Source organism: Chiloscyllium plagiosum, unplaced genomic scaffold (assembly GCF_037043375.1).
Source record: "Chiloscyllium plagiosum isolate Xiang-an unplaced genomic scaffold, Cpla_swu_hap1 HiC_scaffold_2, whole genome shotgun sequence".
Classification (NCBI taxonomy): domain Eukaryota; kingdom Metazoa; phylum Chordata; class Chondrichthyes; order Orectolobiformes; family Hemiscylliidae; genus Chiloscyllium; species Chiloscyllium plagiosum.
In genome coordinates, this window is record NW_028270140.1 from 67,194,543 (window position 1) to 67,220,357 (window position 25,815).

General features: G+C 41.4%; 1 long non-coding RNA gene across 2 annotated transcripts in view; it reads left to right on the forward strand.

The window, feature by feature from the left end:
• The window catches only part of LOC148151913 (uncharacterized), an 82,926-nt gene extending 69,205 nt beyond the window's left edge, over positions 1–13,721 (forward strand). Inside the window, exons 1-3 of one of the 2 annotated variants that reach the window (XR_015759105.1) lie at positions 3,883–4,009; positions 9,464–9,517; positions 12,552–13,721. This is a non-coding gene — a long non-coding RNA (uncharacterized LOC148151913). Of the gene's footprint in view, positions 1–3,882; positions 4,010–9,463; positions 9,518–12,551 lie in introns of those variants that run through there. The other variant, XR_015759106.1, reaches the window with a different exon arrangement.
• Positions 13,722–25,815: the final 12,094 nt, after the last annotated feature.

Sequence of the window (25,815 nt, forward strand, 5' to 3'; positions counted from 1 at the left end):
ATAATGGCTAACTGGCCTCTCAGTTAATAAAACAAAGTTGCTATAGCAAGCAGCCATATTCACTTGGTACAGCTGTTCCTCTTTGAGAACATTGTTCTCCGGACTCCCGACCTTTTTCATTCAATGTGATCTCAGCAATCATTAAAAATGTGCAGAAAGCAAGTTTAATCTAGTTCAATTTTCAGCACTAATTACATGAATGAATACACTAATCCTGATATTTTTCTCCAGTACCCCTGAATTATCACATAAAAACAAGGGATAATTTTATCAGTGTACATTCTTGGCAATGAGAAGCAAAAAGATCATTGGAGTGTGAGATCACATTCATAATATAGGCTATAGGTCATCAGTTGTCTGAGCCTGGGACCAAAGCATCAGAGACATCACACACCACATATTTGGTGATTTATCCACTGAGTGTGCCTAAATGGTCTGTTATAACATTATGTAACTCAAACGCATCTAAGTCTTTACATATAGATATTTTCACAAAATTTAAAATGTCCTTTTACAATCTGCACACTTGTACTTAATTAATATTAATTATTTAATGATGATCATTAAATCATTGTTGATCTCAGAAAAACCCATCTGGTTCAATAATGTCCTTCAAGAAAGGTAACTGCCATCTTACCTAGTCTGGCCTACATGTGACTCCAGACCAACAGCAATGTGGTTGACTCTTAACAGCCCTCTGGGCAATTAGGGATGGACAATAAATATTAGCCTAGTGAGCAACACCCACACCCTATGAATGAACAAAAAATAATTAAAAGGGCATTTTTATTTAATGTCGCATTAAACGAAAACAATTATACTTGTTGATATAATGACAAATTAATGAGAGACTAAAGCTGGTCTTATGCCATTTACTTCAATGCAATTTGAATAGCTTCAATGTACAATGCACTGTTTCTATGATGTCAAAGTGGAATGACTGTGCATCATTATAAAAGTATAATATAACAAATTTATAATAAACAATATTAGCTTTTACTGTTTTCTATGGCTTTGTTTTAGATGGATAGATATTTGGATTATTTCAAAGGAAATTGCCTAACAATGTAAATTCAATTAACACTAATCATAACTGTTTGAAACCTTCTGGGCTGTCTGGACACGCAGTCAGAAGTTGAATGCCAGATTCAAGTCAGTACTCAAAATCCATCGAAAAAAAAACTGGATCCAGACACACACAACTCATTTCACATGTGAAATGTATTTTCTTTTAATAAATGGTATGTGGCAGGAAAATATTACAGCAGATGTGAAACAAAGTATGTGAACTATTGCCATAAGGCTAATCTGGTGCCAATCTTTCATCAAGAAGACTGTGTGCTGAATTGATGCTACATGCATGGATCATAGTTATTTGGGAGTTGGGCCAGTGTCTATTGTAATGTTTGACAGTTAAATGCTTTAACACTGCACTGTTAATTGTCTATAATGATCATTGTAACATAACTATCATTATATTGCATTGTGATTGGTGAGTCAAGGAGTACATCAGCGATCTCAGTGGGTGATTGGTTTGCAGCTACATCCCATATTTCTGAATCTGCAGGTATGACACCTAGAATGCTGTTCAACAAACAGAAATTGTGTAAGCTCAATAACTTTGTGCAAATACTGGGAGGTCTACATTAGGACAATCCGACCCTAATTCTAGGGCTTCCAGAACATTCCCACCTGGATAATGGTGAAAATGTCAGTGTCAGACACCCACTATTGCACTAGAGAAGCAATAGCAATGGGGATCCAAATTTCCAGAACCAACAACTTCTGGTCAAGGCCATTTCTGTCATTATTTTTATTTTCTCTTTATGGATCTAGGTTGACAAGCAGGTTGACATGTCTACTTCTACTAAGCACTTGGCCAGCGCAACTTGTCTGAACTAATGTACTAGTAGTTCTCTCATAACGCTGTAGTTGTATTCCAGCGAAACTTCACTTAATAAAAATTGTTAAATAGAAATAATGGGACCTATAGGAAAAGTGGGGTTAGAGGCAGAACAGCAAAAAATATCTCAGCAGGTCAGGCATCATTCGAGGAGCAGGAGAATTGACTTTTTGGGCAAAAGCCCTTCATCAGGAATCCTGCCTGACCTGCTGTGTTTTTCCAGCACCATGTTCTCGACTCTGATCTCCAGCACCTGCAGTCCTCACTTTCTCCCAGTAAAAGATATCACTCAAGATTGCTCAAAAATCACTCAAAAGCCTAACACAAGGTATAGCAAACCTGAATGAAGGTTTAAGTTATACTTATTAATGAAACAAAAGTAAATTTAACACATTACATTGAAAAAATTGTTAATGCAGGGACGGAGGGTCATCATCATCATCTTTACCACCTTCAGGTGCAGTTGTGGTTGCAGAAGTGGATAGCTGTGGTTGATTGTCTTCTGACTATTTCTTGGGGGTCGGTTTCAAAAAGACATCCAGTTTCTGCTGCATTGTCCTTTTTCTTTCATCTTGAAGAAGTTGTTCAAGATGATAGGGCGCCAGATGATATCTTATTGAACAAACTGCTACCCTGCTGCACTGTGTTGTAATCATTGTCCTCTAACACTTGCAACTGCCTCTCAATTTCCCTCAGGATAGAATACAAAAGAGGAATGGAAAGCTCTCGTGGTGCTGCATCTTAGACTCCATCTTTTTCACCTCCAGCTTCCACCTCCTCCTCAGCAACAAGCTGTTGTAGATCAGCTAGAGAGAGATCTTCACAGTGGGACTCAAGAGCTCTTCAATATTCTCACTTCCCACTATTTCAAAGCCAACCTGCTTTGCAAGGGCAGCACAATGCTCTTTGATTCTTGGGAGCTCCTCTGCCAATTCACATCCTTTAAATTCTTGAAAAAAATCTGGGAGCAGCTGTCGCCAAACTGTATGTAGGCAGTCCTTACTGACATCACCCCAGGCCTCTACAATAATGTCAATGCAGTCCTGTCAGGAATTATATAGGGCTTATACAGGAATTATACAAGAATATTCTTGTCTCAGAGGCAGGGCAATGAACATTCATGAGTTTAATTTTTGAGATGAAGTTACTCTATGTATAGTACTGTAACTCTAACATGCTCTGATGCAGCTGACATTGGCACATACGCAGAATGAAGTGTGCAAAATGATTGCCACTGGGATTGCTTTATTGTGAACAGAGGTACGCGTTCTCAAAAATACCATTCCTTAATTCTTCAGCGCCATTATAGCCAAATTGCACTGCTGAAACACCCCTTACATGAGAACTATCTGTATTCGCTTCCCAACTGATCCCAGCTGATCCCAGTCAGAAAATGACAAAACCTTTGGCCCAGGAGTCTCCCTTTCCTCATATTGATTCTCTGACATGTATAAGCTTGCTTAAAAAAAGAAAGCTTGGAAAATGGCAGCAAAGACTGGAATTCAAAGTAATTACTCGACCTTGTATTCCTAAATGGATTATGGCAGGATTACACTGACAATCTGTAGAAATTCAGAACTTACCTTCATTGAATTAAAGATCCATGATGAAATATTAAATAAGAATTCCTAGCAGTTAAGTTCAGATGTAATAAGATTACTTGCTCTCAGTACTGATAGCATTGATAATTATTCAGGTGCACTTCTTTTATAAATATTGTCTTTGCTTGCTCCTGATAAGGAATAGCTCATTCTTTCCATCAGAAACTGATCCCTGTGATGCCTGTGGTAAAAATAATTCCCCTGTAATGTGCAGGAGTGTTGTTGTTCCCCATAGTAATTGCATGTGTCCCAAAATCTTGTTTATTCTCAGGGGCTTCTGCTGAGAAGAAAAAGGCTCTGACTTTCATTCTTGCTTGGAACCCACTGTATCTTTAGAGTGGCAGGCGTTCCAGCCACACAAAGAAATACTTTGGGCAGAATTTACCAGCCGCACAACAATGGGCAAGGATAAGCCTGTTGAGAAACTATGGCAAGATTGGAAAAATCAGGTTTTTGTTGTAAACAAAAGAAGCCCAAATTTCAAGGCAAGGTTTTTAATGTCAAGGTAAGAATCTCGCTTGTGATCGGTGGGCTGCATATAAGCATGTATTTACATCTCATTGCTCCAATCATCTCATTAATGCCTAATCCCACCCCATTAATATGGAAATTACTAATTTCCTAGGAAGTGGAATCTAAACGGTGCAACTTCTGACATGTATGTCAGAGCTGGTAGCTGACAGGTGCACATCAGCGGCATCTTCACTGGACAGCCATCTTGGCCATCATTCCACTACACTTCAGGACTCAGTTCATGGGCAATGTTCACTGCATCCTTCATCCACCAAGGTTGGCATCAGATAAGCAATAGCCTCATCACATCAACATGACAAATCTCCAATTCTCTTACAATATAACTCATCTCTTCAATACTGCACTGTGGAACATTTCTTCGTTGCATTGCTGCCATGAGGCTGCTTTGCATGCAGAGATAGGCACCCATCTCATGCATTGGAACAGGGTGCATCTTGGGAATCATGCTTTCTTACTGCTTGCTCACTTTGTGCCTATTTAAATGCTCTTTGCATCTTTGCATTGTTGTGCTCTCCTTTATCTTTTTTCCAAATTGCCACCTCCTTCAGGATTGACAAGTTCACAGTACTTTTGTGTTTCCTTGCTTTTCAGCTCCGAGACAAAGTTAAGCAATGTGTCATAGCTGCCAGTAATGAAGAGTCAGATGGACATGTTTATTTTTGTTATTCATTGGTGGGATGTGGTGGGTGACACTGACTGGAATAATGTTTATTACACTGCCCTAGTTGCCCTTGAGAAGGTGGTGGTGAGCTGCTTTCATGAACTATGGCAGTCTACGAGCTGTAGATTGACCCACAAAGCTCTTAGGGAGGGAATTCCAGGATTTTGACCCAGCAAAAGTGAAGGACCATTGATATATTTCTGAGTCAGGATGGTAAGTGACTTGGAAGAGAACTTGCAGGTGGAGGTGTTGCTCTTGTGCTTCTAGATGGAAGTGGTTGTGGATTTGGAAGGTGCTGTCTAAGGATTTTTGGTGGATGACCGCAGTGCATCATGTAAATTGAGGGGTGATTGATATAGGACAGACGTCAGAGGTAGGTTTTTTACTCAGAGAGTAGTAAGGGCGTGGAACACCCTGCCTTCAACAGACTTGCCAACTTTAAGGGCATTTAAATGGTCATTGGATAAACAAATGGATGATAATAGACTAGTGTAGGTTAGATGGTCTTCAGACTGGTTTCATAGGTCGGCGCAACATCGAGGGCCGAAGGGCCTGTACTGCACTTTAATGTTCTGTGTTCAATGATAATATAAACTGCTGCTTCTGAATGTTGGTAGCAGAATGAGTAAATATTTGTGGATGTAGTGCCAATAAAGCTGCTTTGTCCTGAATGATGTCAAGTTTCTTGAGTGTTGGTGGAGCTACACCCATCCAAGCAAGTGAGGAGTAATACATCACACTCCTGACTTGTGCCTTGTAGGTTGTGGACAGAATTTGGGGAGTCAGGAGGTGAGTTACTTGCTGTAATATCTGTGTAGCATGAATGTTATTTGCCATTTTTCAGCCCAAGGCTAGATATTGTCCAGGTGATGAAGCATTCGAACATGGACTGCTTCAATATCTGATGAGTCGCGAATTGGGCTGAATATTGTGCAATCATTGGTGAATGTCCCCACTTCTGACCTAATGATGGAGGGAAGGTGGTTGGGCTGAAATATATTGAAATATGTTGCTTACGTAACTGTGCTACATCAATGTCATGCCTACATCATGTGCCAGTAGCTCATGTGGCAGACACACTGCATGTGCTTCAGCAAAATGGCCAAGTCTCAAAGTCGAAGGAGGAATAGTCTTCAGCACAATCAAGGGGTATTGTTATCAGTCTCGGGGGGAGCTCTCACTGCAGTGAGACAAAATATTGTCCAATCTCAGTCTAGTCAGTTGGTTGCTTGGGACAATTACAGTCGTGTAATTACAGTCTAGTCCTGCAGGTCCAATGCAACCAGTTTGAGGACTAGCAGTAAGTCAGTCATGGATCTGAATAGAGATGTGTCAGGGGTCTGGTCACACATCAGTTAAGGGAATTGGCCACAATCAGTCCTGATGGCCTGTTCACTGAAAGTCAAAGATTAATTTTGACCACTGCTGTGGGAGGGAAGTTTGGGAAATCAATTTTGGGGATTGGAGGTAGAATACAGGGTTACAGAGGGGCAATAATTGTGAAGGGAGGCAAATCAACATGTAAGGGTGGGAGACAATAGTGCCTGGGGGAGGGGCACAAATTAAAATTTATGGGGGGGTGGTGCTGGGTGTGGTGACATTGATATTCGCCACTAGCCTGGCTTCCATGGGGGACAGTGCATCACAATGGTTTGTATAACTAATCTGTAGAATGGAACTCAGAGAGTAAAATGAAGAGATGAAGACTTAAATAAAGAGATGTGCAGGAACTCATGTAGGCACTCAAACCTGATGGGATTGACAGGGAATGTGAGGAAGAAAGACATGAAAGTTTGCACTGGGAACAACAAAGTTGGCCGAACTTAATTGAGACCACTTTCAATAGATCTCATGATTTGGAGATGCCGGTGTTGGACTGGGGTGTACAAAGTTAAAAATCACACAACACCAGGTTATAGTCCAACAGGTTTAATTGGAAGCACACTAGCTTTCGGAGCGATGCTCCTTCATCAGGACAATCACCTGATGAAGGAGCGTCGCTCCGAAAGCTAGTGTGCTTCCAATTAAACCTGTTGGACTATAACTTGGTGTTGTGTGATTTTTAACTTTGTTCAATAGATCTGAGTAGGATGAGGTCAGTACACAGGGAGCCGGACAGCCGATGGCTGGTCCGTAGGAACGCTGGCCAGGAGAAAGGGTTATTCAGTACGCAGGATGACCGTGTGCTGGAAGGCTAACAGCTCGACTGTAGAAAAGCAGGTTGGGGGTTGTTGGTTAGTGCGCAGGGTGACTGGGAGTCAGTGGCTGACAACCATGCCTGAGGAAAGTGGGCTGGGGAGGGTCAGTCAATATGCAGGGCAGCCAGAGACCAGAAGGCCAACAACCAACTCGTAGGAAAGCAGCCTGGGGTAATCCAGTCAGTACGCAGAGCAACTGGGAGCTGGGTGGTCGACAACCAGTCTGGAGAAAAGCAGGCCTGGGGAAGGTCGGTCAGTACACAGGGTGGCCGGAGACCGGAAGGCAGATGACTGTCCTTCAGGAAGGCTAATCAAGAACGGTCTTGATCAGTAAGTGGTGTGGATTGGTGTCAGGTATCTTTTTTACACCTATATTGGGTCTGTGTTTATGCACTATTTCTTATTTGATTGGACTGCCTTATCTGTGTTTGTTACTGTTACCTTTGACTGAAAGTGGGATAAGAGGTTTGACCTTATTTCTCTGAAATTGGTTGAACGGTGGGGTTTGAGCTTTGGCTTTTCTGCCCCTTCCTCTGTAAATAGTGGGTTTTTTGTGAACTGCTGCTTTCTGTTTATTGTCGACAGTATTTTGTACTGTTTAATAAAATATAACCAGGAGATAAATAAAGATTCTTCACTGAGTCCTACACCTGCACACAAAAACACCATGGGTGCTGGGCAGTGAATAAGCACTACCGCTGTTAGACGATAGTATGGGGGTTTATATTAAAAAATATATAAAAAGAGGATGTAGAATCTCCTATATTAAAAAAAAACAGGAGATTTATAATCTCCTCAGTTTAGGGGATTGACCCTAAACTAGCTGGCCACAGCCTGCGTACTGTGCATTAGTAAATAAAGTTAAAAATCGCACAACACCAGGTTATAGTCCAACAGGTTTATTTGGAAACATTAGCTTTTGGAGCACTGCTCCTTCATTGGGTGGTGGTGGAGTATAAGATCGTAGGACACAGAATTTATAGCACAAGTTTACAGTGTGATGCAACTGAAATGATACATTGAAAAAGCCTTGGATTGTTTGTTAAATCTCTCAACTTTTAGAATGACCATGTTGGACTCCACAACCACCCAATGAAGGAGCAGTGCTCCGAAAGCTAGTGCTTCCAAATGAACCTGTTGGACTATAACCTGGTGTTGTGCGATTTTTAACTTTGTATACCTCAGGCCAACACTGGCACCTCCAAATCAAGTAAATAAAGGGTGACTGGTAATGTGACCTTTGTGCAGTTATTTCACACACTTAGGCTCAATTACCAGTGAGTGTCAGGCATCTGTTCCCAGACTGGTATCCACTATCAAGCAAATGATTTTTTACTGACATTTGTTTGTAACAATCTGTAATAGCCCTTCAAAGGTCCACACATTTTAAACACACTATGTTTAATTCCATTGATCCATTAGTTTGAATGGATTTACACAAGATCACAAAAATAGAGAAGGCATGTGTCAACTCATTTTCCAGCCAGATTTCATATTAATGTCTGTAAGCGGTGCTAAATTGAACCCATAAAGTGATCCACCTTCTGCTGATTTCTGGTGCTACAAAAAATATTTCCCCTAGTTGTTGTTGAAAAAAAAATGAAACTAACAAGTATCAGTGCCAGATAAGAATGGAAAGAAATTCCAAACCTGGTGAACAGATGGAAAATGTGCATCGTCTATACTTAACAACAGATGAAAATTAAACTTCTCTCCTGAGGAACTGTTGGTGTTTTGCCAGAATCTGATTTAGGTCAGGTATTCTTTTTATGGTAATTAAGTGAGATTACATGTGTATGCACAGTGTTACTGGCCACAGTAAATTGAAAGTCATATTCTTTGTAATCAATCCTGTAAAGCAGCAGGTTTTAACACATTACCCGGTTCAAAGAGTGTTTGTTTACTGAGCTCCTTCAGTTAGTGTAAAACCAGATGGAATGGATTATGTGACTTTCTTATTCCATTGAATTGATGCAGAAACATGAAAGGATGGAAATGCATTTCAATGGACAATCCCCTTCTCCTGATATACCTAGCAATAATGGATAAATCAATATTTGTATGTAAAATGCAGCAGGAGGCTTCCTGAATCTGAATTAAATAAATGTCAGTCTAAACAAAGAAGAGGAAGTTAAGCTACATCTCGAGAGGGAAAGTGTTTTAGTTGCAATGCATTCCAACCTGGCCATTAGAATCTAAAGATGTCCACTTTATGGCTTCAAGTAGGCACTGCGTACAGACGTTAACATGAAATCTGGCTGGAGAATGAGGTGAAACATGTCTTCTCTACTTCTGTGATCTTGCGTAAATCCAGTTTAAACTAATTGATCAATAGAATTAACATAGTGTGTTGAAAATGTGTGGACCTTTGAAAGGCCATCACAGATCATTACAAACAAATGTCAGTAAAAAAAAATTTGCTTTATTACTTTTTTTGTGGGACTGTAAATGTTTTCACTATTATCAGATTCCCCATGCCCATGTAGAATTGTATTGCATCTCCCCAATATTAGGATACTGCTGGTTCAGCTTTGCAAAGGGTCATTTTGATTTTTTTGTATTCCAGATGCCAAAATTGACACGTCTAAGTAGGAAGGCAAGGAAAAATCAAGAAAAAAAGGTAATTACATTTGTTACACAATAGTAAAACATTCTTTCAGTACTGTAAGAATAAAATGGAAATCAGATATCTTGTGAACATGTAGATAGATGCCCATGAACTAATAATAGGTATAGTGATTATTAATATAGGAAATGATTACTTTCTCTGAATATTCACCAGGGAAGACATATGCAACAACCATCAATATATTAATAGTGCGGGAATTCTTCAAATTAAACTAACAATATCAATATAACTGGATTCAATACCTTAAACCGACTGATGGAGTTCAACCCTGCAAATAATTTAAGATGGATAATATTTATTTTTCAGGGTTCTAAAGGAACTAGAGACATTTGTGAGGTTCTCTTAATTATTTTGAATATTTTATTATCCTAGCTAGAAGTTAAAAATCACACCATACCAGGTTATAGCCCAACAGGCTTAATTGGAAGCACACTCGCTTTCGGAGAGCCGCTTCTTCATCAGGGGGGTTGTGGATGGCACAATTATCAGACACAGAATTTATAGCAAAAGTTTACAGCAAAAGTGTGATGTAACTGAAATTATACATTGAATAATACCTTAATTGTTTGTTGAGGCTTTCATCTGTTAGGATACTATGATAGTTTCACTTCTTTCATGTGTAAATCACAAAACCTATTTTTAAAAAGTTGCATTCTCCGGTTAACTGTAACAATGGGTGTTAGCTAGACAATATGTTGAAGGTGTTAGCCCCCTGTGTTCTCTGTCTTTGCCATAATGTTTAGATTGATTGTAAACTAAAAAGTGAGATAACAGAGTTTTACATGAAATCATGCAGTTTTTGATCAAAGTGCAATGTAACTCTGCAAGTCCAAATTCACCCCATAAATGTATATATATATGTGTGTGTATATGTGTGCATGTGGGTATGTGTGTGTGTGTGTCTGGGTTGGGGTTTCTTTGAGTGAGAGAGAGAGTATATGTGTATGTATGTGAGTGTCATATGTCTGTGAGGGGGTGCATGTGTGAGTGCAGGAGTGTGTGTCTGTAGGAGTGTGTACGTGTGTCTGGGGTGTGCAGGGTTGTGAGTATCTGTGAGAGAGTGTATATGTGTGTGCGTGAGTGTAGAGTGGTCTAAGTCTCTGAGAGAATGCATATGTGAGTGTGGGAGTGTGTGTGTCTGTAAGGGTGTGTGTGAGTGTCTGCGTGCGTGTCTATGTACACATGTGTATGTGTGTGTATAGGAGTGCCTGTGTGTGTATGTAGGAGTGTGTGTGAGTGTGTGTATGTAGGAGTGTCTGTGTGTGTGTGTATAGTGCAATGGTGGTCACCTGTCGTCTGACATGAACCCAAGGTCGCGGTTGAGGCCCTCCCTATGGGTATGGAACTTAACGATCAGCCTCTGCTCGGCCACTTTTCACTGCTGCATGTCCCGAAGTCCACCTTGGAGGATGGTCACCTGAAGGTCCAAGGTCGAATGTCCTGGATCGCTGAAGTATTCCCCAACTGGGAGCAACACTCCTGTCTGGTGATTCGCCCATTCATCCATTGCCGTAGCCTTTGCTCGGTTTCCCAAATGTACTATGCCTCTGGGCATCCTTGCCTGCAACATGTAAGATAGACAACGTTGGCTGAGTTCCACCACAGAACACACCATGGCCTCCTTCTTTAGAGACCGCAATTTCCCTTCCCACGTGGTTAAAGATACCCTCCAACGCATCTCGTCCACATCTAGCATCTCCGCCCTCAGACCCCACCCCTCCAACCATAACAAGGACAGACCCCCCCCCCCCGGTGCTCACCTTCCACCCTACCAACCTTTGCATAAGCCAAATCATCCGCCGACATTTCCGCCAATTCCAAATGGACCCCACCACCAGGGATATATTTCCCTCCCCACCACTTTCCACCTTCCGCAAAGACCATTCGCTCCGTGACTACCTAGTCAGGTCCACGCCCCCAACAACCCACCCTCCTGTCCTGGCACCTTCCCCTGCCATCGCAGGAACTGCAAAACCTGCGCCCACACCTCCTCCCCCACCTCCATCCAAGGCCCTAAAGGAGCCTTCCACATCCATCAAAGTTTTACCTGCACATCCACTAATATAATTTATTGTATCCGTTGCTCCCGATGCAGTCTCCTCTACATTAGGGAGACTGGACGCTTCCTAGCAGAGCGCTTTAGGGAACATCTCTGGGACACCTGCACCAATCAACCACACCGCCCTGTAGCCCAACATTTCAACACCCCATCTCACTCAGCTGAGGACATCGAGGTCCTGGGCCTCCTTCACCGCCGCTCCCTCACCACCAGACGCCTGGAGGAAGAACGCCTCATCTTCCACCTCGGAACACTTCAACCCCAGGGCATCAATGTGGACTTCAACAGTTTCCTCATCTCCCCTTCTCCCACCTCACCCCAGTTCCAAACTTTCAGCTCAGCACTGTCCCCATGACCTGTCCTACCTGCCTATCTTCCTTTCCACCTATCCACTCCACCCTCCTCTCTGACCTATCACCTTCATCCCACCCCCATCCACCCGTTGTACTCTTTGCTACCTTCCCCTACCCTCCCCTGACCTATCGCCTTCATCCACCCCCACTCACTTATTGTACTCTATGCTACTTTCTCCCCACCCCCACCCTCCTCTCATTTATCTCTCCACCCTTCAGGCACTCTGCCTGTATTCCTGACGAAGGGCTTTTGCCCGAAACGTCGATTTTACTGCTCCTTGGATGCTGCCTGGACTGCTGTGCTTTTCCAGCACCAATCTACTCCAGAATCTGGTTCCCAGCATCTGCAGTCGTTGTTTTTACCTGAGTCACATGAGTACCTGCCACGTATATGGTGGGAGGTGTCCCCACGTATAATGGTGGTATCCATATCCACACTCTGACACGATTTGCAGCGCCTATCATCACAGGGTTGTATGGAGTTGTCCTGAAAGCAGGGCCGCTTGCTATGAACAATGATCTGTTTGAGGTTTGGCGGTTGTTTAAAGGCAAGCAATGGAGGTGTGGGGAAGGTCTTGGCGAGGTGCTCAATCTCATTGATAATGTGTTGCAGGTCACAAAGAACATGGTGTCGTTTTTCAGCTCCTGGGAAGTACTGAACAATGAACGGTACCCTGTTGTTGCAGCACCTGTCTGTCTCCTGAGGAGGTCATTACGGTTCCTTGCTGTGGCACATCAGAACTGGCGGTCGATGAGTTGAGCATTGTACCCTGTTCTTATGAGGGCATCCCTGAGTACTTCCAGGTGCCCTTCGGGTGACCATACTCCAAGGCGGACTTCGGGACAGGCAGCAGCGAAAAGTGGCCGAACAGCTAAGTTCCGTACTCATAGGGAGGGCCTCAACTGGGACCTTGGGTTCATGTCACAGGACAGGTGACCACCATTGCACTATTTACACACACACAGATACTCCTACATACATACACAGGCACTCCTATACACATACATACACACGGACACACATGTACACAGACACATACGCAGACACTCACACACACTCTTACAGACACACACACTCCCACACTCACACATGCATCCTCTCAGAGACTTAGACCACTCTACACTCACGTACACACATATACACTCTTTCTCACAGACACTCACAACCCTGCACCCCATACACGCACACACACTCCTACACACACATACTCCCGCACTCACACATGCACCCCCTCACAGACTTAAGATACTCTACACTCACATATACACTCTCTCTCTCACTCACAACCCCCCAACCCAGACAGACAGACAGACAAACACACACACATACACACACAAAGATCCACATGCACGAACATACATATACATATACATTTGTGGGGTGAATTTGGACTTGCAGAGTTACATGGTACTTTGTTCAAAATCTGCATGAATTCATGTAAACTCTGTTATCTCACTTTTTAGTTTACAATCAATCTAAACATTATGGCAAAGACAGAGAACACAGGGGGCTAACACCTTCAACATATTGTCTAGCTAACACCCATTGTTACAGTTAACCGGAGAATGCAACTTTTTAAAAAAAGGTTTTGTGATTTATACATGAAAGAAGTGAAACTATCATAGTATTCTAACAGATGAAAGCCTCAACAAACAATTAAGGTATTATTCAATGTATAATTTCAGTTACATCACACTGTAAACTTTTGCTATAAATTCTGTGTCTGCCAATTTTGCCCTCCACAACCCCCCTGATGAAGGAGCGTCGCTCCAAAAGCTAGTGTGCTTCCAATTAAACCTGTTGGACTATAACCTGGTGTGGTGTGATTTTTAACTTTTTGCACCCCAGTCCAACACCAGCATCTCCAAATCACGATTAGCTAGAGGCGGATATCTCAGGGCTAATGCTAGGCTTGAGAGAGTAAATGATGATATCTGGATAACATGACATGATCTACCGATAAAGCCAGAAGCAGACATATTACATGGGCAGCATGGTGGCTCAGTGGTTAGCACTGCTGCCTCACAGCACCAGGGACCTGGGTTTTATTCCAGCCTCAGGCGATTGTTTGTGTGGAGTTTTCACATTGTGTCTGTGTCTGTGTGGGTTTCCTTCCACAATCCAAAGATGCGCTAGTAAGGTAAATTGCTCATGGTGTTCAGGGATGTGTAGGTTAGGTACATTAGTTAGGGATAAATGTAGAGTAATTGGTTTGGGTGGATTATTTATTGGACTTGTTGGGCTGAAGGAACTGTTTCCACACTGTAGGGATTCTATCCTCTCCCTCCTTTTCTACTCACACTATAACATCTAGGAGTAGTGGGTGGTCACCTTACTTTGTAGCCCTAATATTGTTCTACGTAGCACCTGAACAGCTTTCCAGGCACTTTAGAAACTTAGTTCTTTGATGGAATTGCCGAGCAGATCTATAATGATACATGATTAACTTTTGCATGGGTGAGTTCAGTCACTTGACTAGATGATTGGAGTGTGTTGCAGAATAAAGCCCTCAGCATGGGTTCAATCTCCACACCAAGCTGTGTTTGTTCATGGACACCTGTCTCTTTGCCTTGTGGAGTGGTTACCCTCAAGCTACACATAACTAATTGTCTTTTGCTAATGCAGAGAGATGCCTATGACTCCTCACCTTATTTTTGCAAGAATCCATTGAATGGTTTTCTCAGCTGCATAAGCTTAACACTAGAATAGAGCTACTATTGTGGAGTCCCAGTTGATCATTACAGGCAGTTTCCTCATTCGAAAAGAAGATCATGACACGTTTTGAACAAAAGCCGGTAACATGAGCAGCAACCCAATAAACATTTACATTGAACCTGATGTGAAAGGCTCATGTTCTGGAATCTATGCAAGTTGCATGCCTCAACAATACTAATTCAGCTTGACACCACCTGGATAGAATATTTATGGTAATATGCAGAGAACCCCTGGAGCAATTCATCCCAGAAGAAGGGAAAGCAAGTAAAGGAAACAAGATAGAATGGCCCTACTACTCCATTAACTTTAATTAATTGCCTGTTGTAGCTTATCCCAGAGCCTACTGGTGGGTTGTCATAGCTCATCCCTCAATTATAAAGTAGTTCCATTTGTTGTTCAGATTTGTTGTCCTAATGTTGCTGATGGAATCCTGATTGCAATTTGAAGGTGTCTGTTAACCAATCTGCAATGCAAGCAGACTACCCATGGGCATGACAGTTCCATCAGGAAACAGCCACAACAAAATTTAGAAATTGTTCAGTTTCAGAAGGGTTTCATCTCATTGGTCAGGAATACTGAAGTTCATTACACATCTGGGTGGTGTTGTCCCTAATCTGTGTCTACTCTGCTCTGAGTACCAACCTCCTGGCATCTCCTGTTAGCCCTTCCACCTGCCATTCCTGAGACTGAAGAACATGGAGCTACATTAGGACACTCATTGGGGAACCCAATTCTGCCTCTCAAATTAAATTCAAATGAGAATGAGGCCCCAAATGCTTTGTTGCCTATCAGCCATCCCAAAATCAAGACAAAGGATGATTAGAGGAACCTTCAGCAACTGTGATAGACATACACAGAACAATAGAGCAGAGTTTTTCCATAAGTTAGCTGAGTGTCAATTTTGGGGAGTGTCTATGATTTTGGCAACTTTTCTCAAGCAATGGGTAAAATGGTTGATGTGGTGTATGTGAATTTCAGTAAGGCATTTGATAAGGTTCACCACAGTAGGCTATTGCAGAAAAGACGGAGGCATGGAATTGGGAGTGATTTAGTGGTTTGGATCAGAAATTGGCTAGCTGAAAGAAAACAGAGGGTGTTGGTTGATGGGAAATGTTCATTCTGGAGTGCAGTTACTAGTGGTATAGCACAAGGATATGCTTTGGGTCCACTGCTGTTTTTCATTTTTATAAATTACCTGGATGAGAGCATAGAAGAATAGGTTATTAAATTTGTGGAAGGCAGTGGAGTTGCGGATAGTGCAGAAGGATGTTGCAGGTTACAAAGGGACATAGATAAGCTGAGGAGCTGGGTTGGGAGGCGGCAAATGGAGCTTAATGTGGGAAAGTGTGAGGTGATTCATTTTGGAAGGAGCAACAGGAATAAAGAGCACTGGGCTAATGGTAAGATTCTTGGTAGTGTAGATGAGCAGAGACATCTTGGTGCCCATGTACATAAATCCCTGCAAGTTGGCACCCAGATTGTTAGGGTTGTTAAGTAGGCATATGGTGTGTTAGCTTTTATTGGTAGAGGGATTGAGTTTCGGAGCCATGAGGTCATTTTGCAGCTGTACAAAACTCTGGTGCAGCAGCACTTGGAGTATTGCGTACAGTTCTGGTCTCCACATTATAGGAAGGAAAAAGCCACAGATCCCTCAGTGGAAGCACCAGCAACACTGTCTCCTGCATATTCCACCAGCTCAGATGTAGGAAGTTCTTCTATAATGTGATGGTTGCATTTTTGTGCAACCCCACATTACAGAAACATTGCACTTTAGAAACAGCGCTTAAAGTGTTGGTGATGGAATCGCTTTACAGCCAACTTGTGTTAAAAGTTCATGCTTTAGAAACAATGTCCCCAGTTCGTCAATCGAAAATGAAATGCGTGTTATAGCAGAATGACCTGTACTTCCACTTTGTTGGGTATATTTGCTAGATTAGACTCAGGATCACATCTGGCGAGCATGTCACTGACATATCTCCATAGCTGGTCAAGGTAGAAATGCCCCAGGACACTCGCACTCAGAGACAGTCAGAGACAGTCAGAGACCAAGGACCTGCTCAGCTCCAAGCAGCAGAGAACCCCATGGAGTCAGCCATTGATAAATTTCTCAAAATGCATAAACAAACATCCGGGTTGCAGCCATTTGCTTTTGGAACTAAACATGCACTGCTTGCCTTTTGACCTACAACAAATTTACAGTCAATGGATAATGACTTTATCCAATTTGGATCTATTGAAAACAAGAGTCAACCAAGTCCTGCCTGGCTAGTTGTGCCTGACAGTGCACTTCTCTATCATGTTGATGGCGATGTTCTTCCTCACGGAAGATTGTTGCCACTCTCCTAGACCTTCAGTGTTCATCACATCCCTCCTTTGCCTGCTGCACTTGGGCACAGCACAACATGCTGGGATTATGTGGCACACTCTGTCTGGACTGTACTGTAAGGCAACTCCAGACTAATCCAAGCATTAGAACCTTATCATGAAGAAGCCTATCATCTGTTCCAAGATGACTTTGATGGAAGAATGGTCGGTGTTGTATCTATACTCTGTCTCTGTCAGGGGATTATATAACGGAGTCATCAATAACAGTTCCAAAGGGTAGTCCTTGTCTCCTAGCAACCAACAGCAAGGCATCCAACTATTGAAATGAAGCAAGAACTTGAGAGTTACCAAAGATATAGGCATCATAGCAGTTTCCAGAGTGTCTTGCACTGAGAAATACCACAGAGGTCTTCTGTGTATCCTTAGAAACAGCCAGTTGCATCAAAATTAAGAGCTGCTGTCACATAGACAGCCATTAGGAGAGATGGCCACTCATCACTTCAGACCTCAAGCAGATGATACAATTCTGTGACAGTCACCCAGAAAGTCCTCAGTCTATGGCACTAATGCCCTTCACTCACGTGAAAGAATAATATCAAAGACAATATAATCTGGGCTTCCTGTATCACCTTTACATCCTGACAGGATCTTCTTCATGTGGAAGGCTTGCTGGCATTTTTGTTTCTCCTCAGTTTCTCTGTACCTGCCCTGAGATGTTGGAGAATACTGGCCAACATGGATGCCTGGAGAAGATACTGATGAACTGAAGCTTCCAGGTAACTGTTCTAACTTTCATGTTTGTAATCAGCTACATCTAGTTTTTCACTGGTAGCTAAGAGAATAGAAATTAGGTGAGATTAGATTGCAATGAGATATTAACACGTTCAAACAGACTTTCAGATTCTTGGCTAGCCATGGAAACCTCAAGGAGAAACTTTGATTTTTCTTACCTCAACATTGAGAATCTAATTTTTCATTCTCATTGTATTCTTCCAACTTTCTTGCTATTGCCCACATTGCTCAGATGCTGGGAAATTCCACCCATAAATACAGATGGAAAACAAAAACAAAATTATAGAGACAGACATTAAAATATACTTTAAAACATGTGATTTGAATTATTTGACACCTTTCATGTATATCCCAGATCACTCCAAGGAAGTATTTTTGAAATGTGGTTTCAGCAAACACTAAGCCAACTGACACACTATGAGTTTTCAGTGCTGAGATATAAGACGAGTTAATATAGAAAAGCAAACTGCTACACAAAAATTGTTACCATTTCCATTACTTATTTTGTTATTATTTATATTTGCCTATTCCAAATGTTCCTCATCACTTTTATGTCTGTGCCTTTTCATCTTGATTCTTGTATCCAGATACCACTTCATTGTTTGTCAGGAAAACTGCTTTGCTTCTCGTGAACATAGAGGACCTAAGGTCTATTTTAGGTAGGCATAGACACATCTGAATAACAGCTTGAGGGTTTTCAAGCATATTTGGGGTAGAGTACATTGTTTCCCAAATTGGGTTTAATCACAATGGTTGTTGGAGGTTTAACCTCCACCTTTCAGTTTCTCAGTCATTATTCTTTAAGTATAATGTGGCATCATGTGGGGTAAATGTGAAATTGCAGGGCATTATTGAGATTGCAATTGAATGTGAGTGCCACTGGCAAGGCCAACATTCGTACCATTTCCTAACATCACTTTGTCAGTTTTCAAGATATAACACTTTTGTTAAAGGATTTAAATGATGTAACAAAACAAAACAAAATGTTTTGGTTTCTCATTACTGATTTAATTTTATGCAAAACAGACCCACAGCGATGTGGAAGATTCTAACTACATTCTGGAAAGGCAAGCCACTCAGTTCAACGGAAATTAATGATGAGCAACAAATGTTGATCTTGCCAATGTCACTGACATGCCACAGAAATAATTAAAACCAAATTCCCAACCAGCCCCTGTAATTTCCCATTACCACAAATGATCCCGTCCTGTTCTTTCTTCACCTATTTATCATGACCTGTGATCAAAATCGAAAATAGCAAAGATCCTAATTCAATTTAATTGACATAACTTTAATGTACTAGATAATTTTCCAATCAACCTGTTATTACACACTCTGAAGTCAGTGGGACTTAAACTTGAGCTTCCTGTCTCAGTAGGTATGGGCACTGGCGCTACCACTGTGCCACAACTTTGACGCACAAAAGGAAGGTCATAAAATTCCACTGTAGCTCATTCAAATTAGGTTTCCTCCACCCAATAATTGACAGTAATTGATGTTCCAAGAGGTATTCAATATTCACTGATTCATTCGGGGCCTGTTCAGTATTTAGTCTAAAGTGCAGAAAAATAATGGCAATTATTGTGAATCTTGAACAATTGCCATGTGTATAGATTCCAGTCAGCCTTAATTGTGCTATAATGTGACACCACACAAGACGGTGCAATAGTTTCATTGTAAGCAGCACGTTATTCTGGGAAGCTTTTCTGCTTAATCCAGTTTGCCAAATAAAATGAAAACCTAGCCAAAGGCTGAAAACTGTTGGCTGCAAACTGAGTGGATACTTATTGTTGGCAAGCATTGAATAATATTCCCAGCTCCTCACCTGTCATTAACAAGTACAAAACTGCCATTAAAATAATCGCACTACAGGATTCAAACACTTGATTGCGTGTTGCAAAAACAACCACTGCTGACACTATTCAACTAAAGAATTTGAGTTGAGATGACTATTGGAAGTATGCTATTGTGTGGGTGTGCCTAAGAAATGGATGAAAGCAGGGGCTTGTTTTTTTAACTTGATAAAGTATTCTTTTTTCTTCATTTCCATTGCTATGTTTCAGCAGTGCTACCTACCTACCGGACTAACCTACTCTCACATCATTGCCATTGCCTATCTGTAACTGGTAACAGTGACTTTCTTTCAATTTTTGTCTTCCTCCCTGATGGGATTTGCTTGCCTTTAACTTGATCTTTTCCCATACAACGAAGCTCAGCTCAGGAACCTACAGATAAAAAAATTTGGGTATATTCATATTCTACCACACTACAACATAACCTCTTGTAGCCCAGAAAGCATATAGGCCAATGGTACTGATCATTACACATGGTCTGGGCCAGGTGGTGATCTCTGGCTCAGGCCCTGTCTCTGCTCCTCTCTGTGTGGTCATTCGAATGGTGTTTGGGGGAATCCATGACATTAGGAGCAATTAGTTTTGCCCCTAGGCCAGAAGGTCCATTATAACTTGACATTAACAAACCAGAAATTTCTGGAAAAGCTCAGCAGGTCTGGCAGCATCTTTGGAGAGAAATCAGATAATGTTTCAGGTTAAGTGACCCTTCCTCCGAACTGATGGTAGCAAGGAAAATATCAGTTTTTATGCAGGACACAGGCCTATTCCATTCTCCTAGTTCCTCTGTCTATGTTGCATTTGTTCCAATGATGTCAATTTCATCAAGGTAGCATCTGAAATGGCCACCTCCTTCCTCAATTGAGGATTCCCCAACACCATTGTTGACAGGCCCTCAGCTGGGTCCAACCCATCTCCTGCACTTTGGCCCTCACCCTCTCTCTTCCTTCCCACAACAATGAAGGGGTCCCCCTTGTCCTTATCTACCATCCCACCAGCATCCACATCCAAAGGATCATTAGCTGCCATTTTCGCCCCCTCCAGTGAGATGCCATCACCAGACACAAACTCCCTCTCCTCCCTTGTCAGCCTTCTGCAGGGACTGTTCCCTTTGAGACACCTTGGTCCACTCTTCCTTCACTCTCAACACTTCCCACAGCTTCACAACACCTTCCCCTACTACCGCAGAAGGTGTAAGACCTGCCTACTTACTTCCTCCTTCCTCAGTATCCAAGGCCCCAAAGAAACGTTCAAGGTGAATCAGCATTTTACCTGCACTTCAGACAATCTTGTTGACTGCATTCACTGCTCACAATGTGGTCTCCTCTGGGGAAACGAAGCATAGACTGGATGACCACTTCATAGAACACTTGCATTTTGTTTGCAAAAATCACCCTGAACTTTAAGTTGCCTGATATTTCAACACACCACCCTGTCCCTGGCCAATATCTCTGTCTCAGGCTTGCTGTAAAACTCCACCAAAGCTCAGCACAAGCTAGGAGAACACCTCATTTTCCACCTGGGTACCGTGCAGCCTTCTGGACTCAATATCGAGTTCAATAACTTTAGGGCTCGAGCTCTCTCATGTCCTTGCCCCAATCCTCACAACCAGGCCCTGCTAACACAAAGCTTGCTATTAAACATCATCCATTATTAGCCACTAACAGACCTCATTAACATCTATTCACTCTTTTAGTCAGATTGTTATCTATTTCTTTGTCTGTCCAACTGCTCTTCTCTCTCTTTGGGCTTTATCCCTACTTATCGTTTACTCCTTACATCCTCCCCCCACTCTATCTGCATAGAAACTGATATTTTCCTGGCTACCACCAGTTCTGAAGAAGGGTAAGTCGACCCAAAACATTAACTCTGATTTCTCTCCACAGATGCTGCTAGACCTGCTGAGCATTTCCAGCAATTTCTATTTTTGTCTCTAATTTACAGAATCTGCAACATTTTCAGTTTTTATAACTTGACATTTCTGGGTGCAAGAATTCCAAAGAAATGAATATCTTTTATAAATACATACATCTTTAACATAGGTGAACCTACCTCTATTCAATGGCTTTCTGACACATCCTGTCTCCATAGAAATGTGCAGTGTCAATCATAATGTGTGTCCCTCTAAGAACTGACATTAGGAATCATCATCTCCAATCCCATCACTTGCTACACCTATTGTCTTGTACAAGATGCATGCATGTAGATGTCCCATATCCTAGACTGTATGGGTCCTGAACTTTCCATCAAATATTTACTGAATATATAACAGGGGAGATCAGGAAAGATTGAAGATTTTCTAATCCTTATTCATTGCGCTGTCCCGAACAGAATCACTGAATGAATTGTTTTCCTCTTACTGCATTCTCAGTCATCCTGAGGGAACATTATTTCATTGTTGGCAGCAAAATCTTTCTCCATCACCATCTGCTTATTTTTACTTTACACATAAACAAAAGGCTCATTCTATTCACACTGGCTTTTATTAATTGACTAAGAATCATGATGGACTCCAAAATGTTCCAATTTGCTTTGTGTTTGTTCCTGAGGAGCTACAAATGTAATTTATTTTGTGCGCTGTCAAAAAGAATGTCTGGATTTTCTCAATATTTGGCAAAGTATCAATTTCAGGGAGCTCCATGGAGGGTTTCCCTCTGTGGGTCCAAGCAAATTTTCTCATGAATGTTCACACTGCTCACTTCATTAAGTATGCACTCTGGCTTGACAGCACCATACTCGTGTTATCTCGTGCTCAGCAGCAGTGGAAATTGCTCACCTAATGGTGCTTGTGCCATGGGCAATATGTTTAATATCCAACTGTGTACCATTTCAAATACTGCCTGCCTGATCGAAAGTATGCAGTCAGATCAAGGCAGTTTCCAAGGTTTGGAGGAATGCACAGTTAATTAATCTTTGTGCTCCACAGTGGTAAGTGCCACCATCTTCTCTCTGGTTCTTCACACTCACTAACTCCGTCATTGCACCAACCTCGCACTAAGGTTCATGGCCTAACCACATGTTCCTTCAATGGCTCTCACCCATACCATTCCCCCAAAATATTTAACCTTCCTGTCCTCAGTGCAGCCCCTACTCACTCACTTGTGACATCTCTCCACTTTTTCTACCAAAGACTGATTAGCCCACTGACTGACCACAAACCATAGACTAGGGCCTGCTCCTCTTACACTTTCAGACATGACCATTTGAAGAACATGTTTGCCATGTACGCTGCTGCCAAAGCTGTAGGGGATATGGTGCTGATGTAACATGGCACCATTCTTGGATTCTAAGGAAGAGTCACTTGACCCAAAACGTTAACTATGATTTCTCTCCACAGATACTGCCTGACCTGCTGAGCTTTTCCAGCAATTTCTATTTTTATCAATGGTGCCACTCTTGTCCACCTCTTTGACTGGTTCTAATTTGTTTTCCAGAACGAGGGGAAATAGTAACCTGCATATAAATGAAGTGACAGTCGATAATAATGAGAAGATAATACATGCAGAAAGGCTCTCACCTCTCACTACTGAGAGTCTCATCAACCTGTTAAAACATTCAACAGAAAATAAGACATTATTTTCTCAACGTGCAAATCTCATTTTGTCACTGTAACTATGTTTTCACAACTTTGCCGCCAATGCCCTCGTCAATCAGAGGTTGGAAAAATTCAGCCAAGTGTCTTAATGTTACAACACTACAAATGTACTACACTATTGTTCATACTAAATACACACTAAATACTAGTCATTGCTTGCTGTGAATTCATGAGAAAATAAATCACCCTTCTGGACCATTGCCCTTATGCTGAGAGTTTGTGAATTTTCTGAGCTAGTGTTAACTTCAGTTTTCTTCAGCAGTCAGAAATTTGAATTGGGGTTCGTGGATCCTGTCCTTGTAAATAGCATTGAATAATTTGGACTATGCTTTAATAAATCTGTAGGCATACACATTATGCTGGGAGCAGAGAGAATTGCAACCCTGTTCTGCTGGTTATAAAGATCCTGAACATATGGAATTCCTTACATTCAGTGTAGTAGGCATTTCAAGGGCACTGTAATAATCAATCATCTGTTTCACATTTCCCTGCTTTGTCTAATGAAGACCACTTCTTGGAATCTTGAACAACTGCCTGTCTCAGTCTTTGAAGTCTGAAAATTACCAGGAGACAGTGGTCATGTGTTGAAATCATTACCTGAACTTTCACTCAGACCTTTTGTTCCTTTCTGCCACAACTCAAGTCAAATTAAGAGACAATATACATTTTTTTTTATTTTCTCCACAATACTTTTCATGTTTCTTTTGGGAACTGAGGAAGCAAATGCCCATAAAAAAGGGCAAAGAACAAACTATTAATGTATTGACCCATAATTGGCTATAAATCCTGATTAATTAGAGTAAGCTGTAATCCTTGCACTGCTGGTCACCTGAAGAGTCAGCTTTTATTAGTACCAGATGCTTTAACAGCACAGTCTTTAATAATAACAGCAGTTAAACACAAAAGCCCTGTCGTTTGGAACTTAGTCTTGTATTTCTGTGGGAAATAATAGATGTAAATGATATACTTAACGTACACAACTGATGAAGAGAAAAATTACCTAGGGAGGGTGGTCTCCGTTAGGTGTGAAATGCCTACTAAAATGTAGCTCTGATTTATTGCCAGTAGATACTTAAACAGCATGGCAGGCATGACTGCAGCTGCAGTGCCCTGTCTCTGACCCCAAAGCCTATGACATGGTCTTCATTTTGATGACATGTTGGGTGAATGGTGAAAAAATTCAAACTTGAGACCTTATGGCCCTAAATGCCACTCAGCAAGCTGAGCTATATTGCTTTGCCTACATCAATAACGTATCTGAAATAAATAAGCACAGAGATTGTTCAGAAGTCACAATGCTGTTTTAAAAGATTATTTTATGAAGTGTTCAATTTATATTACAGCCTAGAAATGTGTACATGTGGTGAATACATTTGTATAAAATAACTTTGTCTGTTGTTTGAATGGGCGCATTAATCTGAAAAGGGTTAACATTTCCGTTAAAAGAGCAAAGAAATCTCATACAAATATACACATGTGCACACCGCTAGGTGACCATATTCATGAACACATAATAAAATTTCATAACGTTGTTTACTGACCAGAAAAGGGAACTCTGGTCCAATTGATTCTCCATGTTTTTTCAGGGTCTATTATACTTTTGTTATTTACATCATGATTAAAAAGAGAAATCAAAGTTTCACGGTTTTCTTTACTGGGCCATTTTGCACTCTGACTGAATTTTGGACTGAAGTCATTTTAATCATTCACCAGATCACAATCATGCTCATTTATCACAAAAGACAACATTTAAGGGAAGGTTTTCCTAGTCTTCCTCTTTCATGTTGGCTGAGTGGTTAAACTGGCAATCAGGGACTTCATTGCATTTCACTGCATTCATTATCACTCATTCATTTCCACCACCATTTTAAGGCCAGGTTTCTGGCATCATCTGGTCTGTCCAGCTCAGGTACATGCTTATCTTGTTGGCATTTCAGAGTTTGACCAGACCTCAACACAATCTTAATTGCTGATCCTGAATCTGAGCTTGAACTGTGAATAAGACCTGGTGGCTAGCAACATCATGGTCAGATGAGGTGCAGGTAAACTTCATTGTTATGACTTCTTGGAAGAAGATTTGTGAATCAGAAGAAAATTTCTCTTGTATTTGGGTGGGATTTCTCTTGAAATCACTTAAATCATGTTAATTAATCATGAGAATTAAATTCTCTCATATCTGTCTCTTCAGAGATGCAGACAGTTGTTGCTCATCTTGACCCCTGCATGTCCCAATTACTCCAAGAGTTAAAATAGAGATAAATATATTCATCTGTATCACAGACTTAATCAGTAATGCCACTGCAACCAAAATGAAATAATGAAACATAATGAGGAATGGAGAAAGAGAAATTTTAGAAACAGGGAAAGAAAATAAAAGTTAAACAGAAGCAGTGAAACCAAGTGAAGAAAGAGAAGCCAAGAAAATAATTTTTAAAAATGAAAGAATGAAATAAATGAAGTGGACACATTATAGTCACTATAATAAAGTGAATTATTCCCTTTTTATTGAAGATCTGTAGGAAAAAAATCAACAGATGGAAAGGAAATACAATGAGGGGGAAACAGACAGAAACAGGGAGGTGGAACCTTGCTACATTGA